The 18,511-nt window shown below is 39.4% G+C and overlaps 1 non-coding gene across 1 annotated transcript; it reads right to left on the bottom strand.

The window, feature by feature from the left end:
- Positions 1-4,318: 4,318 nt before the first annotated feature.
- On the bottom strand, positions 4,319-4,391 carry Trnaa-cgc. Its single transcript has one exon. It is a non-coding gene; the product is annotated as a tRNA-Ala (tRNA).
- Between the last annotated feature and the right edge of the window lie 14,120 nt (positions 4,392-18,511).

Here is an 18,511-nt window from a genome sequence, read left to right as displayed (position 1 = left end):
AAACACAGACACACATGCCCAAGGGAGGACTCGAACCTCCTCCGGGATCAGCCACACAGTCCATGACTGCAGCGCTATGTGCAAGGTGGTGGCTCCATAACGATATGGACCGTGTTTACTTGGAATGGACTGGGTGTTCTGGTCCAACTGAACGGATTGTAGTCCAGAAACGGTAATGTTCGTCTACACGGAGACCAACTGCAGCTATTCATGCACTTCATGTTCCCAAGCAACGACGGAATTTTTGTGAATGCAATGCCCCATTTCAGCGGACCACGACTGATTTGAAGAACATTGTAGACAATTCTAGTGAATGATCTGGAAACCCTGATTGCCCGACATGAATCCTATCGAACATTTATGTGACATAACAGAGAGGTCAGATCGTGCAAAGAGCTGCTACGTCTTTTTCAGTTATGGACGGCTATAGGGGCTACATGGCTCAGTATTTCTGCAACGGACTTTCAACGACTTGTGTCGAGACCATGTTGAGTTGCTGCACTAGTCTGGACAGAAGGAGGTCCGACAAGATATTAGGAGGTATCGCATGACTTTCGTACCTCAGTGTGAATCAATAAATGAAGCTAATGACCTAAAAACTGCAGTAGTAACAAGAAACGGCTGTACAAAACTGAAAATCTAACACTTTGTTCTCCGTTTTTCTTCCTGTTTATTTTAAATTTATACACTGCTGCGACTGATTTTCCCCTGCCATTTACCATAATATTTCTCGATTAGCTTCATGTTGATCTAGACCATGACTCTCCTATAAGAGCGTGTAATAACGGAATTATTTACATCATTGCTGACTTTAGCTGTCATCGCTTATAACCTGTGCCGACTGAATCGAAGAGGTTTTAAAAATCAGTTTTAAAACGGACAACAAAGAACTCAAGAATGAATGCGATGTACGCCTCGTCATGAGGAGCTGTGATCGTATAAACATATATGCATAATCACTCTGAATTTTATTGCAATTAAGGTGAAAGAACCATATCTGTAATGAATAATAGCAAATAAACTGCTACGCTACTAACAGCAGCTGGATGTTAATTCCGTTTCTCGGAAAATAATACGCTTTGATCTGTCGATGCTTACGACTTCGTAATTTACGAGCTAAAGCAAAGGGTTTTGCACGGTCCAGAGATAAAAGTTAAACTGAAGGTTATTGTGGAGTAAACAATTAGAGAGCTAAGAAGGGCGATAAATTTTCCCTCTCGTCACCACATGGTGATATATTGTTCTGAGCTAAAAACAAAGTAAGCGATTCGTTCCATTGCATTGAAAGAAGTAATAAGCTTGCCACCATCAGTTAGCTACTTCAGGTCTGCATGATTTATGTACCTTAGGTTTTTTCAGCTGCCCTACAATTCCGTACTCAAGCTGTGTCTGAAAGCAGTTAACGAAACAAACGTTTCGTATTAAAATTTTTGTTTTGAAACATTGCTTCATCTGTAGATACATGCGACAGGGTACACTTGACGTCTCTGAAAGCATTAACATTCACAGCACTGTCTATTAGTTTAAATCCTTCGCTGATCAGACACTAATACGTGAACGCTTCAGTACATCTGTCGGATCATGTTCAATAATCGAGAATCTATAAATCAGTTTAAAGGAATGCATGTACTAATTTCTTTTACGAAGAGGTTCGTTTCATGGTATTGAAAAGTTACGCCATATTTTTTTAGTCCGAGATTGTGCAACATCTGTAATGGGCTCGTTTTTGAGGTGACGTTAAATCATAAATTTCTTCCGTTCTTTCTGTACAAAGATTATTTCCTTGCCATATTTGTTTATAGTTATTTATTTGTAGTTCGATTTCGATACATATCTGGAAAGGACAACCACAGAAGCTAAACAGACATACAGGTACAAGGAAGGCAAGTGCGGAGAAACTTTGGGTAGCAGAAGAACCCCTTGAACTAATCAGTGAAAGAAAAGTGCAGAGATGCTCAGGAATGGGAAGGAATACAACGATTTAAATGAGGATTAAATCAGTCGCTAGTGCAGGGTAGGCACGTTTAAATGTTTGCAGAAAAATATATAAAGACACACAAAGAGGAGGTATTGCAAATAACTGGTTCACCTTATAGGTAAGACAAAATAACTGTCGCTAACATTAAGAGTGAAGGCGTCAGCATCAAGAATGCAAGAGAAATTCCACTGCTAAAGGCAGAGCAGAGAGAACCGATAAGTGTGGGGAGGGGGGGGGGGGGGGGGGGGAGGTCGACTAACAGATTTATTGCAAGTAGAAATGGCAACAAATATCGATGGCATAGGGGATCCCACATTAAAGGCAGGGCTTTATAGGAACTTTTAAAGCCATAGACATGGTTACTATCGGATGTCGAAAACTATTGCGGAAAGTGACAATCATACCAATATCCTTGAGGCTTTGCAGAATCTTCGAGGCTGGTGGATACTTACCGTTCAACATTCGATAAAGAATCACCCATAACATCACAAAAACAGCAAGATCATAAAACCGTGAGAACGTTGGCCCAATCAGCAGAACGGCAGATGCAAACCATGTCACTGACACAATAATGTACAACTGAATGGAAACGAAAGTTGAAGATTTGTAAGGTGATGAACAGTTTAAGGAAGATAAATGCACCAGAGAGACGGTTCCGGATTTGCTCTTGTTAAAAAGAACAAAAATTTAAGAAGAATCAAGGAACATAAACATGATCTGTCGGTTTAGAAAACGCGTTCGACGATATAAAGTAGTGGAAAATGCTCCTAAGTCTAACAAAAATTATTCAGTCCTAGGGAATTACGAGTAATATACAATACGTATAATATCAAGGAACAACAAGAATGAAAGACCGAGAAGGAAGTGCTCATATTGAAAAGGGTGTATGAGAAGGATGCAGTCATTCTCACTTGCTGTTCAATCCCTCTGTTCGAAGAAGCAATAACGAAAATAAATTATAAGCGTAGGAGTGGGATTAAAATCCAAGATAAAAGAATATCGATGGTAAGATTCTATTTCGACATTGCTGTCATCAGTGAAAGTGAAGATAAATCCGACTTATATTTGACAGCATTCCCCACATTTGGCATGTCCCAGCATAGACCGACTGCGAAACCAAAAACTCAGTCTATGCATACTTGCATGGAGGTAAAAGAAAGCATACCTCCTTGTACCTGGTCAACGTGTCTTGCTCTTACACAATCTCTGGCCGCATGAGGAGTGGCGCGGTCCGCGGATTCAAACGGAGACAGCCGGTGCTTTAGTTCGCAGACTGTGTGTTGGTTCAGTCAGACAGATGGTCGAAAGATATATGACGAAGCTGTTATGAAAAGAAATAGAGTTTATGTGACTGCGCTATCGAAATGTAATCGATCAGTCATTGCCCTGCGTAAAGCAGAAAAATATACACAAAGTAAGTTTTGTTTCACTCAGTAGTGACGGAAACCTATTTCATTTATCTACACTCCCCACTGCGTAATTCCTTCTGGAAACATACAGTTAACTACTTCAAAGCCAAAATACAACTACTGACGATACTACGCTGATGAAGTATAATTTATCTGTAATTTTTAGTATATAATACTCTTATATTACCCATACTTCTAAACGGTTGATAGAGTATTCACGATTCTACAAAAATTGGAAAAGTTTTTCTGAAGATTTTTACAGATTTTGTTTTTCTCACTTTGCTGTAACGTAAGCACAATTCAGTATTTTTTTATAAGCAGATACTTGTAATCGGTGCCTCATTGACTACAATTTAGAAAAATTAAAGTTTGCCAGAAATGTATTGCCAAATAAAAAAAAATTTACGAGCTCTAACGCTAGAACGTAATAGCTAGTGTCAATATCATTTTATTATGTAGAGTCATAAGCAATATTTAGTAATGAGTTGTCAGTGACTACCAACGAAAGTAAACGGAATATACCATCTTTTTCGGTTAAAAAAGGAAAGATGGACACAATTTAATTGGTAGCTTATTTCCTCATAGGACATTCGTAATGTAACCGTTCCAGCAAAATAATTAAATAAATAAATAAATAAATAAATAGCAGATTGAAATGAAAGAGGTAACAAAAAATTGAGGAATAATGTAATCAATGGTGGCAGGAACTTCACAAAATTATTACTTAGGTTGTCCTGCAAATATCTTTGGGGACGGGGGCGGGGGGGGTGGTTAGTGTTTAAAGTCCCGTCGACAACGAGGTCATTAGAGACGGAGCGCAAGCTCGGGTGAGGGAAGGACTGGGCAGGAAATCGGCCGTACCCTTTCAATGGAACCATCCCGGCATTTGCCTGAAACGATTTAGGGAAATCACGGAAAACCTAAATCAGGATGGCCGGAGACGGGATTGAACCGTCGTCCTCCCGAATGCGAGTCCAGTGTGCTAACCACTGCGCCACCTCGCCCGGGGTGGGGGGGGGGGGGGGTGGTCTAATAATACACTATGATTTTTCATGTTTCGTTGCACTTAAATCGTTGCAGTGGTCTGTAAGATGATTGCGGACACTGTGGTTTAAATACAGCATGCATGGCAGTCACATCACTACACGCAAATTAAACTTGAATTATTTCGATTCGATTCCTCTTATGAGAGGTTTGGGAGAATGGCTTCAGGTTCTATCACTGTGTAAATGAAAACTGGAGTGAGAGGGGAGAGAGTGAGAGGGGGGGGGGGTTGGGCAGTAACGATGGATGCAGAAGACTATGACGATTTTACAGCGTCGTCAAGTCTGTGCTAAACCGACATAACGTCAAGCGCAGCGTATGATGCAAACCGCTGTCGATACAGCTCTGACGCAACTATGACGTCAATCGTTCGCATGAGTTTATTCGTGGCACGGACGGTACGTTTAAATAAAAAAGGTTACCCAACAGTAACTCAAAGCGTAAATGTCTGCTGTTGCCTGTTCCTTTGGTGGTAGATGCTGCTATGTATACGCAAACACATATACACTTAAATGATTGTGTGCAGTAAATGTTGCGCTCCTTTAACTTCCGAGGAAAAATGTTAACTCAGGAAACGAGCCCATATGCCACGTGCAAAGTTCACAAACGCGGGAATGCAGTCAGTAACTCTGTCAGTGACACAGTGCTCAGCTGATTATATCACAAAGAATTATCTCGCCCACGTCGTGAAACACAAACGCTATGTTAATTTACTACATGAGGCAGGATTACATTTGCACTGTCCCTAACGGTGATAAGGCTTAATGTTTCCCACTTCGTTTTATTCTTGTAAGGGTACAGTACCCTTAAATAGCTGTACTATTACACAGTATCGACCATATCGACCATACGCTTTATGCAGCGATCATAAACTAAAGCAAAGGTTGAGGGGAAGTCGGGTGTGCGAGAGGCTAGAGAGGGTTGCACGTTGGCGAGGCCGGAGATTAGTGTTACAGATCTTAAAATACAAGTTTATTGACGGTGTAGGCATACCGAAGATTGTACTTTTGTTGTTTTGTTGTTGTTGTGGTCTTCAGTCCTGAGACTGGTTTGATGCACCCTTTAATGCTACTCTATCCTGTACAAGCTTCTTCATCTCCCAGTACCTACTGCAGCCTACATCCTTCTGAATCTCCTTCATGTACTCATCTCTTGGTCCCCCTCTACGATCCCTCGATGTCTCAGAACATGTCCTACTGTAACACCGGAAATGCATATCCTTCTATTTCCATCTATAATACTATACCTTTTTTTCCTTATTTTGGTACCTGAAGATATGACATTTCTGTGTCTTTGTATATTGTAACTGTTTTACTATATATATATATATATATATATATATATATATATATATGCATTTATGTCGATGTATAATTGATTTGTTTTGTAAATATTATTTGTATTTTTACTCTGAGTCTGGCCTAGGGAAAACTATGCAATCGAACGATTACATCGATAGGTCGCGTGGAGAACCAAAGTGTTTAGGATCTTTGGTAGTGTTAACTCTGCCGCGTGGAGCACGGGCAGAGCAGAGTCTGGCGGGAGTAGGGCGGTGGAGCAGGTGCGTTGTGTGAGGCTCCCGCGAGTTGCCGAGCTTTCGGGGTTTGACAGCATGCAATTGCGCTCGACTTGCTATGTTAGTTTCTAACATGGTGTCGCGGACGGGAAGCGTTAGCTGGCACCCATCAAGAGCCCGTTTCGGCTGGAGACCGTGTCGAGAAGAAGGCGCGCCTACATCCAGCTTCTCCAACAGCTACGGCCGACAATGAAGGATTGTCGCCACCTTCTCGACCGACGACTTCAAACCTTCAATCAACCAACAAGGAAGACTAGAAGCACGTAAAGTTTTAGAACTGTATGGCAGACCTCAGCTTTTAAAATTGTTCCGTTAGCATCACTAATATACAGCAACTTACCATGAATCTTTGTTGCTCATTGTCCCAATTGCATTACCAAGCAGGGTCCCTTCCTTTTCCGAAATGAACCCAAGTGCCGTTGAAATTCAAACGCCAGCATTAAAGTAATATCATTCCATTTCACTGCTTTAATTTCAAAGTTCAGTTAAAGTATTCATAGCTGGCTACAATATTTAGATCACACAAGCACAGATTAAGAGTGCGAGTTTTGTTACCATATTTTAGCTTACCTGTGACTACAGCTCAGCTTGGTATGTACTAAATATTACTATTGTTAATTGTTCAGAATCATTTAATTCAAGTTCAGAGTTAAATCTCTTATTTTTAAATTGCAAAGATTCTAGTAGCTTCTGAAATGATTGTTTAGGTAGCACAAGATTAATGTTATTTTATTTAATTTCGTAGTGCTTCAGAAACAAAGTTCACTATTAATTTCAGTCACTAAATTAACCTTCATTTTTCCAGTTTTATTAATTCTTTTCTAAATTAAGTCAGAGTGTAGCGAAATTTATTACTTTTGACAAACATTCAGTTTTCACACAACATGTCAACCTTCAGTTGCCACGCTTTTAGTGCTAATTATATGTGCAATAACCTTTCTTTTTCAGTTATTATAGTAGTTGTCCATAGGACTGGCGACCGTAATTTTCCCCAAATCTCAAATACCTAATTAACGCCAGTTAATTGTTAATGTAACGACCACACATTTACTTTCTTTATTAACTTAACCATTTTTCAAAATTAATTTCCACCAATTTCATTTGCATTTTTCCTTTCATTTAGATGTAACCCTTTCCTCCCTCTTTACCGACAGATTAACTTCGGTGACGATTGCTTGTATCAAATTTTCATTAGGTACACGCGGTTTAATTTTTCACTGTCATTAAGGTCGATAAGTGAGGGGGAGGTAACACTACCAACCGATCCCTTCTTCTAGCCAAGTTGTGCCAAAAGCTCCTCTTCTCCCCAATCCTATTCAATACCTCCACATTAGTTATGTGATCTACCCATCTAATCTTCAGCATTCTTTTGTAGCACCACATTTCGAAAGCTTCTATTCTCTTCTTGTCTAAACTATTTATGGACCACGTTTCACTTCCATACATGGCTACACTCCATACAAATACTTTCAGAAACGACTTCCTGACATTTAAATCTATACTCGATGTTCACAAATTTTTCTTCTTCAGAAACGCTTTCCTTGCCATTGCCAGTTTATATTTTATATCCTCTCTACTTCGACCATCATCAGTTATTTTGCTCCCCAAATAGCAAAACTCTTTTACTACTTTAAGTGTCTCATTTCCTAATCTTATTCCCTCAGCATCACCCGACTTAATTCGACTACATTCCATTATCCTCGTTTTGCTTTTGTTGGTGTTCATCTTATACCTCTCTTTCAAGACACTGTCCATTCCGTTCAACTGCTCTTCCAAGTCCTTTACTGTCTCTGACAGAATTACAATGTCATCGCCGTACCTCAATGTTTTTATTCCTTCTCCATGGATTTTAATACCTAATCCGAACTTTTCTTTTGTTTCCTTTACTGCTTGCTCTATATACAGATTGAATAACATCGGGGAGAGGCTACAACCCTGTCTCACTCCCTTCCCAACTGCTGTGTCCCTTTCATGTCCCTCGACTCTTATAACTGCCATCTGGTTTCTGTAGACCTTCAGAATTTGAAAGAGAGTACTTCAATCAACATTGTCGAAAACTTTCTCTAAGTCTACAAATGCTAGAAACCTAGGTTTGCCTTTCATTAATCTTTCTCCTAAGATAAGTCGTAGGGTCAGTATTGCCTCACGTGTTCCAACATTTCTGAGGAATCCAAACTGATCTTCCCCAAGGTCGGGTTCTATCAATTTCTCCATTCGTCTGTAAAGAATTCGCATTAGTATTATTCAGCTCCTACTTATTAAACTGATAGTTCGGTATCTTTCACATCTTTCAACACCTGCTTTCTTTGGGATTAGAATTATTACATTCTTCTTGAAGTCTGAGGGTCTTTCGCCTGTCTCATACATATTCCTCATCAGATGGTAGTGTTTTGTCAGGACTGGCTTTCCCAAGGCCGTCAGTAGTTCTAATGGAATGTTGTCTATTCTGGGGGTCTTGTTTCGACTCAGGTCTTTCAGTGCCTTGTCAAACTCTTCCCACAGCATCATATCTCCCATTTCATCTTCATCTACATCCTCTTCCGTTTCCATAATATTGACCTCAAGTACATCGCCCTTGTATAGACCCTCTATATACTCCTTCCACCTCTCTGCTTTCCCTTCTTTGTTTAGAGCTGGGTTCCCATCAAAGCTCTTGATATTCATGCAAGTGGTTCTCCTTTCTCCAAAGGTCCCTTTAATTTTCCTGTAGGCAGTATCTATCTTACCCCTAGTGCGATAAGCCTCTACATCCTAACATTTGTCCTCTAGCCATCCCTGCTTAGCCATTTTGCACCTCTTGACGATATCATTTTTGAGACGTTTGTATTCCTTTTTGCCTGCTTCATTTACTGCATTTTTATATTTTCTCCTTTCATCAGTTAAATTCAATATTTCTTCTGTTACCCAGAGGTTTCTACTAGCCCTTGTCTTTTTACCTATTTGATCCTCTGCTGCCTTCACTATTTCATCCCTCAAAGCTACCCATACTTCTGCTACTGTATTTCTTTCCCCCATTCCTGTCAATTGTTCCCTTATGCTCTCCCTAAAACTCTGTACAACCTCTAGCACATCTGCCCCTGGAAATGTCTTGCAATTTAAAACCTGGTTCCTAAATCTCTGTCTTAACATTATATAATCTATCTGATACTTTTTAATATCTCCAGGGTTCTTCCATGTATACAACCTTCTTTCATGATTCTTGAACCCAGTGTTAACTATGATTAAGTTATGCTCTGCGCAAAATTCTACCAGGCGGCTTCCTCTTTCATTTCTTAGCCCCAATCCATATTCACCTACTATGTTTCCTTCTCTCCTTTCTCCTACTATCGAATTCCAGTCACCCATGCCTATTAAATTTTCGTCTCCCTTCACTACCTGGATAATTTCTTTTATCTCATCATACATTTCATCAGTTTCTTCGTCATCTGCAGAGCTAGTTGTCATATAAACTTATACTGTAGTAGGCGTGGGCTTCGTGTCTATCTTGGCCACAATAATGCGTTCATTATGCTGTTTGTAGTAGCTTACCCGTACTCCTATTTTTTTATTCATTATTAAACCTACTCCTGCATTACCCTTATTTCATTTTGTAGTTATAACCCTGTATTCACCTGACAAAAAGCCTTGTTCCTCCTGCCACAGAACTTCACTAATTCCCACTGTGTCTAACTTAACCAATCTATCTCCCTTTTTAAATTTTCTAACTTACCTGCTCGTTTAAGGGATCTGACATTCCTCGCTCCGATCCGCAAAACGCCAGTTTTCTTTCTCCTGATAATGACGTCCTCTTGAGTTGTCCCCACCCGGAGATCCGAATGGGGGACTATTTTACCTCCGATATATTTTACCCAAGCGGACGCCATCATCATTTAATCATACAGTAAAGCTGCATGCCGTCGGGAAAAATTACGGCTGTAGTTTCCCCTTGCTTTCAGCCCTTCGCAGTACCAGAACAGCAAGGCCATTTTGGATAGTGTTACAAGGCCAGATCAGTCAACCATCCAGACTGTTGCCCCTGCAACTACGAAAAAGGCTGTTGCCCATCTTCAGGATTCACACGTTTGTCTGGCGTCTCAACAGATACCCCTCCGTTGTGGTTGCACCTACCATACGGCTATCTGTATCGTTGAGTCACGCAGGCCTCCCCACCAACAGCAAGGTCCATGGTTCATGGGGGGAAGATTGTATTACTAAAGTTAAGGCTCAAAATGACGAAATCGTCAAAATTAAAAGTTCTTGTAAAGCCAACAAAAAGTCGATAGTTAAGATGGTTAATGGCGTAAAAACGCGATGTAATGAACTAAGCCATGAGGTACATGAGATACGACGAAAGGTAACAAACGACACACTGTCAAAATGAATTAATAAAGAAATTTTGCGTGATGAAATGAATGCAGTATTACGTGAAATAGATAGCAATATTGTTGGTTTGACGCAAATAATTATTGACAATGGATTGAGCGATCGAAAATTTCATGACTATGAACCGAAACAAGGCATCCACCCAACTGCGGTCATTAAACAATTCAATAATGCGTTTCCGAGGCATTATATAGATACTTACGTCAGCCACATAAAGGATGAGGCAAATATTTGGGTTTTAAGTGTATGAAGAATTTGAAATAGCATTACTGAACAAATTTTGATCGTAATAAAAACAATCGGATGTAAAATCAAAAATTCTCACATCGTCGAATTATGCAAGACATCATGGTACAATGTGTGAATTTATGCAAAGTACTGGAACGATAGTGCGTACTTGGTCGATCCGGTTAAAGAAGAAGAGCTGACGCTTAGATTAATCCAGAAATTACCGTTTTTGGTGCGTGAGAAGTTACCACTCACACCACAGTTAACTATGGAGCAACTGTGTTTGCTAATTGAGCGAATGGGGACAACCTGAGGGAAACAGTAATAATATTTACCCGAATCGTCATAACGGCCAGCCGTGGGAAGAAATTCAAGTTACGGACGACAGAAAGTATTTGGTCGCCTAGACGACGATAGACACAGAAGAAACGAATACAATGTGCGAGAAGGACTCGAAACAAACCGCCGAACCGGGCACACAGTGACAGACACAGAGGACAGCATCGATCTCCAGAAGCCGCAAGAAGCCTCGATTGCAGTCAGCGAGATTCCGAACAGTTAAACTAAGCGAAGTCTCGGAGACGACCCCCTCCGAAACTCTGTCAGAGTAACAAGGGTCTGATTTTATGAAAATTCCATTAAGTCTGAATATGTAAACGACGTCATAGAGGATTTGTGCCGCGAAGATGAAGAACCTAATGAAGAAATTCTGATGCCATTTGTAAAAGTAGAGGTAGGTGATATTGTTATGGATGCATTAATTAATTCAGCTAGCGAGGCAAGTCCTATTTCTGAAAATCTGTATACGCAATTCAACAATCTTGAAACCATTCTCACATTTCCTGTTGACGGCGTACGTATTGTCAGCGCAGTTGGAAAGTGAAGCAAACCAATTAAAGGACAAACATTACTAAGATTTCGTATTCAGTGGACGAATATGAGCAGGGCGTTGGTTCTCACAATGTTGGACTAATACTCGGAGTTGATTGGTTGTCAGAGATGAGATGCAGCAATACATATGAGAAGTACTGTCAGCGGACGAGGATGGATAATGAAGAAAGAAGAATTGCAATTAATGGGCTTATTCTGAATGACGATAAGGGCACTGCGGGCGTGAAGATAAGGATGATGCGTTGTAGAGGAGAAAATGAAACTATAACTTTAAACAATTCTGATATCTACGCTAAGCTGCGAGAGAGGAACGAGGGGGTACTCTAAATTGTAATCAAACCAAGATTAGAGCGTTAGTGGATGTGCCAGAAGCAGAACGAGAAGAATTGAGAGAGATACTGAGATGCTACGTCGACATATTTTCAAAGATATAGACATTAATTAAAGGATGTGTTTATAAAATCATACGTGATACCATTGGCAAAAGGGAGACTGTTAACGAGGAAATACAGAGGGTGTTAAATAATCCAGTAACTGAGCTTTCAGATAATGAATAGTCAAACCCAGTACATGCTGTACTAAAGAAGAAGAATGGCACGATTCGCATTGTTCTTGAGGCTCGTGCAGTGAGTAGTATATTTTTACCACAGCGTGAAGATATGGAGATTTTGTTACAAAGACTCAAAGGAGTCAAATATCTAAATAGTCATCGTTTGACTAGTAGTTACTGGCAATTATTGTTAGAAGAGAACAGTAGAAAGTATACACCATTTCTTCAAAGTGTGAGAAGTTACCAATTTCAGAAAATGTCTTTTGTCTGTCGATTCCTTTGGCGGCTTTTACGAGAGCACTGAATATAGCTTTAGACGAAGATTTGTTGAAAGATCTGACGCTTTATGTGGACTACATTTTGATTAACACAGCTTCACGGTAAGAACAATGGGATATTATTAATCTTTCTGGATGCTGCTTATCTTCTCCTGTCTTAATCGAATTGCTTAAAAGGGATGCTATATGGAAATGTACTCAGGAACATCAAGAAGCGTTTGATTTAACAAAAAAATAAAAAATAAAAAAAAATTGTGTGAAGAACCAACCTTTATCACCCTGATTTAAGTAAAAAGTTTTAACTTGGGACCGATTCAAGTGATTATGCTCTAGGCGCTGAATTATATCAGTTAATTGAAGTTAATGGAGTTACTGAGCATCATAATATTGTATTTGCGAATCGCGCAATCCCGAGCTGGGGGCGAAAATATACTGGAAAGAGAAACACTTGCCACCGTTTGGAGTTTCGAAAAGTTTCGTTTTTATTTTATTGGAAGGCATACGGTCGTAATGACACATCACAAAACATTATCATTCTTGATGAGTTGCAAATTGACGCACGGCAGACTTGCCCGGTGGTTGTTAATGCTTCATCAATACAGTTTTGAGAGTCAGTAGACAGGGTGAATCACTACCTAATGCCACCTGGAAAAACTCCGAAAACATGATAGTAGCTGTAAAATTTGTGGGACAAAGGTTGCTTGGAACAACGGGGTCTATAATATGACGTGGGTTTTTTTGTTGCTCGGTGGGTCGCTTCAGAGATATGAAGGTCAACTTTGCTTTTTTAAATGGGATGCTATAGTTTGGTTTCTTTCCGACAGCAGCTATCGAGACGAATCCAATGATGTGTACAGTAAGGCCTTTGAAGATCATCGAAAGTCCCGTAGGTGGCACGAACGTCCATTTACAGAAGGTATCCATGCAGTGCTGCAATCATCTTATCTTGGACTGAGTTGTATTCCTTATCACTTCGGCACTTATCGAAGCACATCTGACAATTCTCTCTCGTATATTATGCAAATAATAAATATTCGTCGAATACCGGGTATCCATCTAACATGCCATTGACATGTAAACACCATTCGACGGTTTCGCAATACAACAATAATAGGAACGGTAAGATTAGTATCGTCGAATCAACCGAGTGTGAATGATGTATTCCTTCGAAGGACAAGTCGAAATGTTTCTCACTTACGGTAAATGGCAATGAAATTTCGCGAGAGGTCGTACATTGGCACGCTTGCTACTGTGATTCAGAATCCCTGTGTTACTTCGAGTCAAATCGCAAGGGAATGTGGTATGAGCCAGAGTAGTGCAGTTCCTGTTTTTCAGTATTGCTCGTGAGCTATACTCATTTTGGGCGATGTAAATGTGTACTAAAATTACAAGAGATCTTCAATAACATTCTAAAATCTTGCGATCTCTGACAGAAAACTAAAGTGTCTACGATTCAGCACAAAGGCTTCATGTGTAGCATTATACCTCAGACCCTAGGTGAAATTTCAGCTCTCGATATCTATCGACCGCTACCCAAGAGCAAAAGAAAATTTTAGTCAGATTTTGGCTGTGATGGATTTCTTTTCGGAATTTGTACGCCTTTACCCACTCAGGAAAGCCAACAGTAAGATCATAATCAAGAAAGTCAGGCCAGAATACTTCATAAATACTACCAAGTCAGAGTGCATTTTATCAGATAGTGATCCACAATTTCGGTCACACCTATGGGAAGATTTTGTTAATGATGGAGGTATTTGGCACATTACAACTCCGACATTGAGGCGCACGTCCATTCCAATACTGAACACCAGATGCGTGAATTCTGACGTGTATTTCGTGCACATTGTGGGAAGAAACATAAAAGATGGACATAACGACGGACAGATTTTGAAACAGTAATTAATAGGCTCTGAGCACTATGGGACTTAACTTCTGAGATCATCAGTCCCCTAGAACTTAGAACTACTTAAACCTAACTAACCTGAGGACAGCACACATTCATGCTCGAGGCAGGATTCGAACCTGCGGCCGTAGCGGTCACGCGGTTCCAGACAGTAGTGCCTAGAACCGCTCGGCCACACCGGCCGGCAGTAATTAATGGTTTGTTGGTTTATTCGACAGGATTGCCGCCATGTACAGTTCTGTTTGGAAAGAAACCTGACAGTATCTTTAATGGATACATTTCCTTTCTGCATGATGATGAAATTACGAGAGAGGAGCGCTTTAAAATCACGTAGGAAACGATGGAGAAACGCGCAGAACAACGGAATCTGTCACATGACAATATAGAGAAGCCCATTATGTACAAAGTCGGTGATTTAGTACTCATTCGTACCTACAGGATATTATCAAGTGTAGATGAAGAGATAAAAAAGTTTCATCACTACTGCCGAGGACCATTGAAAATTAGATAACGTGTTCATCCTAATTTGGTAGAAATTGAAATGGTGCAGTCTGGTCAGCATCATAGCCTACAACTTGTAGAAAACATTAAACTTTATCATCTGTAAGAAGTGTTGCAAAACAATGAATGCTATGTAAAAAAGTGAACGTGTTACTTGTGAACATATCATTTTCCTTCTTTAAAAGTAGCTGGACAACAGTCGGTAGTTATTGTGAGCTGGTTACAGTGGACAGTCGTAGGTAGCTACTGCTAGCTAGGTGTAATCCGTTTTAAACATTCTGTGCCATCAAGTAAACATTGCAAGGTGCTTGAGTCAGAGACAGATACATAAATAACAACAGGAATGCGTGGCGCGATTGTTGTGTTTACTAGAGATTGACTGATTATCTTGTCTGTTTATTATTTCGTTTACTTTTCATTCACATTTATTTGATTAGGACTATTTTTCTATTTAATTTAATACAGTGACTATGTAATGATTAGCATTCAATTCATTATGACAAATTACATGAATGGTAAACGCTAATAAAGAAGTGTCACATTTAGCCTTGCTATTTCAATGTGATGTTGCAGCATTGGGTTTCATGTTGCCATGTTATTTCAAAGATATTATGCAGTATGCACAACCACTTGTGATTAAACTCACTTATCTTGTTAGTAATTAGAGATTGACTGAATGAGCTAATGATATACTTCGATTTTAATGCGGTGTAATTAAGTGATAGTAATTTTCATTTCTTAAATGCCATTTCCTATATACCCCAAATACAAGCAAATAAAACAGAGACTTTAAGGAGAATGATTCTTAATGAGTTGAGGTTCTGCATTAATAATCAAATAGTTTTGAATAATTGCTCTAATTTTCTATTTTAAATTTTACATATTTTTCCTTTTTTGTCTTTCTACATATTTTTAGACTTAAACATTCAAGTCTAATGTCACCATTAAATTTTATCATATTACAGTGCTATTTTAGTGGGGATGTGTAAGGGTACAGTACCCTTACATAGCTGTACCCTTACATAGTATCGGTCATGCGCTCATGCAACGATTACAAACTAAAGCAAAGACTGCAGTGCAGTCAACAATGTGCGAATGGATGAGCGGGATTCGAGTGTTAAGAGTTCTTTAGTGGAAGATGGGTGTGCAAGAGGCTGGAGACAGTGCTAGGTAGCGAGGTCGGAGATTATTGCTAGAATATAGGTATAATTGCACACAGTATTTGATTTCTGTTAATTGCCTCAATGGTGGTTTACAAAAGGGTGTATTAATTAATAACATCCATTATTTGAGAAAGGTCATTTATCGTTTAGTAGTTTTCCTTGGATTTCACAGTAACAGAAGGGCACAACAATGAGTTTGATGCAAAGGAGCTATTACTGATTATGGTAAATTAATTAAATATAACTTCATCGTCAGCGTATGAGATTAATAAAGTATGGTGCGAGACTGACGGGAGGTTATATTCTCAATCTCCCCTCTTCTCTGTACTTTGTTCTTCTCCCGTTCTTGCTTCTATTTCTTCTGCAACTTGTCTCTTGCCCCCTTTGTTTTTCTTCTCTTCCAGATTCGCTTTCTTTTCTTTAGCTTGTCAACAACATATAATAACTTGTTCATATCCTGTAATATTAACGGGTTAGTGCTTTGTTTACACGCCATGGCAAATGCTTGGTGAAGATAATGATCGGATTATCTTTATTAACAGAATCGTCACTAACAGAATTATAGAGTTAGGTTTTTTTTTTTTTTCGTTGCAGTACTTTAATTTCATCCCGCTCGTAAGTTTTGAACGATGAGTTTTTCCTTAGTTTCTGTTGTCTTTCACTCAACTACTATGCAAATAAATTTCGTTATCAAAAATGGTTCAAATGGCTCTGAGCACTATGGGACTTAACATCTGAGGTCATCAGTCTCCTAGAACTTAGAACTACTTAAACCTAACTAACCTAAGGACATCACATACATCCATGCCCGAGAAAGGATTCGAACCTGCGACCGTAGCAGTCAAGCGGTTCCGGACTGTAGCGCCTAGAACCGCTCGGCCACAGCACCCGGCAAATTTCATTATCAAGCTCTTACAAGATGCATATTGCTTGATATCGGGGTTTTGCTATGCAAGTGCACGAGTGCCCATGAGTCGTTCACCCAGGTTATTTTTTGAACCTCACTGTGAATACATAAACTGGCAACTCAGAAATGCTTCATGTAATCACTGGTTGATAAGGTTTCTGTCGGTCGAATTCTTTAAAGTGAACTAGACTTGTGAGATTCTCAAAATCAATGATTGCAGAACAAGTTTCACTGTCTTTTATAGCTTCACTAACTTGCACGCATAATAAATCTTCGTCTATGTGAAAGCTGCAAGTTTTTGTATATGTGATACAAAAACTAAACTATAATCCTATAACAGTACACCAAACATGTTCGTTTCTGTTCGCTGATTCTGCCGTCGGACTTCGCACTCAAACCCCCATAACTTAATATTTTAAGTATTTTAAATATGGACAGTGATTTTATACTTTCTTCCCTTAGTGCATTACTTTCTCAAGTTATTTCTGCCCTCAATTCCTGATTTTATGCCCTCATTTACGGCAGAAATTGCACTATCAGTATATTACTCTCCTTCACGTTATTCATACACAACTGTTTATCATTAAATCTTCTAATTACGCATTACAACATAGACTCGAAAATTCATTAGCAATTGCATTTACTAGCTCGTGACTATTAGCGTCTGTCAGATCATTACGATTCCCCACTTTAAAATTGAAGTCACCGCCTCCAACAATCAAGCTATCACTATCGTCAGTTTTAGCCTTTTTACACTCGTTAATTAACATACACATGCACGCACGCACACACTCACACACACACACGCACACACACACACACAGCAAACTGTCAAAAGAGATTTAGAAATCAATTCACTGCAACTGTGCTGCGAGGAATGAAAGTGCATCTCCAAAGAGTGGTGCAGGCTGCATTCTGTCACGATAATCATTTCTGACGTCCCTTGAGGTACGTAGCTTTCTGTCTCCTACTGTTTCTCGTCAAATCAACTTTTCCATCGTTAAACGGATAGTGAAATTTCTGATATAAAAACCGACATTTAGAATCACACACACTAGTATATTAATTCGTTCACTGAGAGTTAAAATATGGTCCAACATTGTGTAATCTACCAGTTATCTCTGTAATTAGCCAATTTCAAACGTGGGTTATTTTCAAGTGGATATTTCAAGCTTCACGCTTCATTTCACGTTTCACTACGTCGCTGGTACATGTGGCAATGTGGTAAATTTGATATGCAGCGTAAAGCCTAAAATGTGTACTAGTAAATGAGCCACGTTGAAATTTGCTATTTACACAAATAATAAACAGATTGCAGCCTACGTGGACCATGTTTACGTTCTCAAAATACATTAAGGCTATGAGTCCCACAAAAATAAAATTTTAAAGTACTTGTTTGCCATCCAGTGCAACAAAACCACAAGACTGTACACTATGAAGTACCACCAGAATCCTTCATCCCAAAATTTTAAATCACGACCCTGTTATCTAGACAACTATACGCCTTCATTTAGCAGTTTAGTTCCTCCTTGTTCTAGTCAGATACCAATTGAATCATCATCTCCGTTTGGTGACGTATCTTTTTCATATCTCCACTACATCACAGCTGAAAACGAGTTATAAGCCACAATAACAGCATTCCTGCAGCCCGCTGTTGGCAATCAGCGATATATGTACTTCTCGTTTTCTTCTTACAGCTGGTTACCACCTGATTGTGTGTA

The sequence above is a fragment of the Schistocerca americana genome, chromosome 3 (assembly GCF_021461395.2).
Source record: "Schistocerca americana isolate TAMUIC-IGC-003095 chromosome 3, iqSchAmer2.1, whole genome shotgun sequence".
NCBI lineage: Eukaryota > Metazoa > Arthropoda > Insecta > Orthoptera > Acrididae > Schistocerca > Schistocerca americana.
This window is presented reverse-complemented; position numbering and strand designations above follow the sequence as displayed.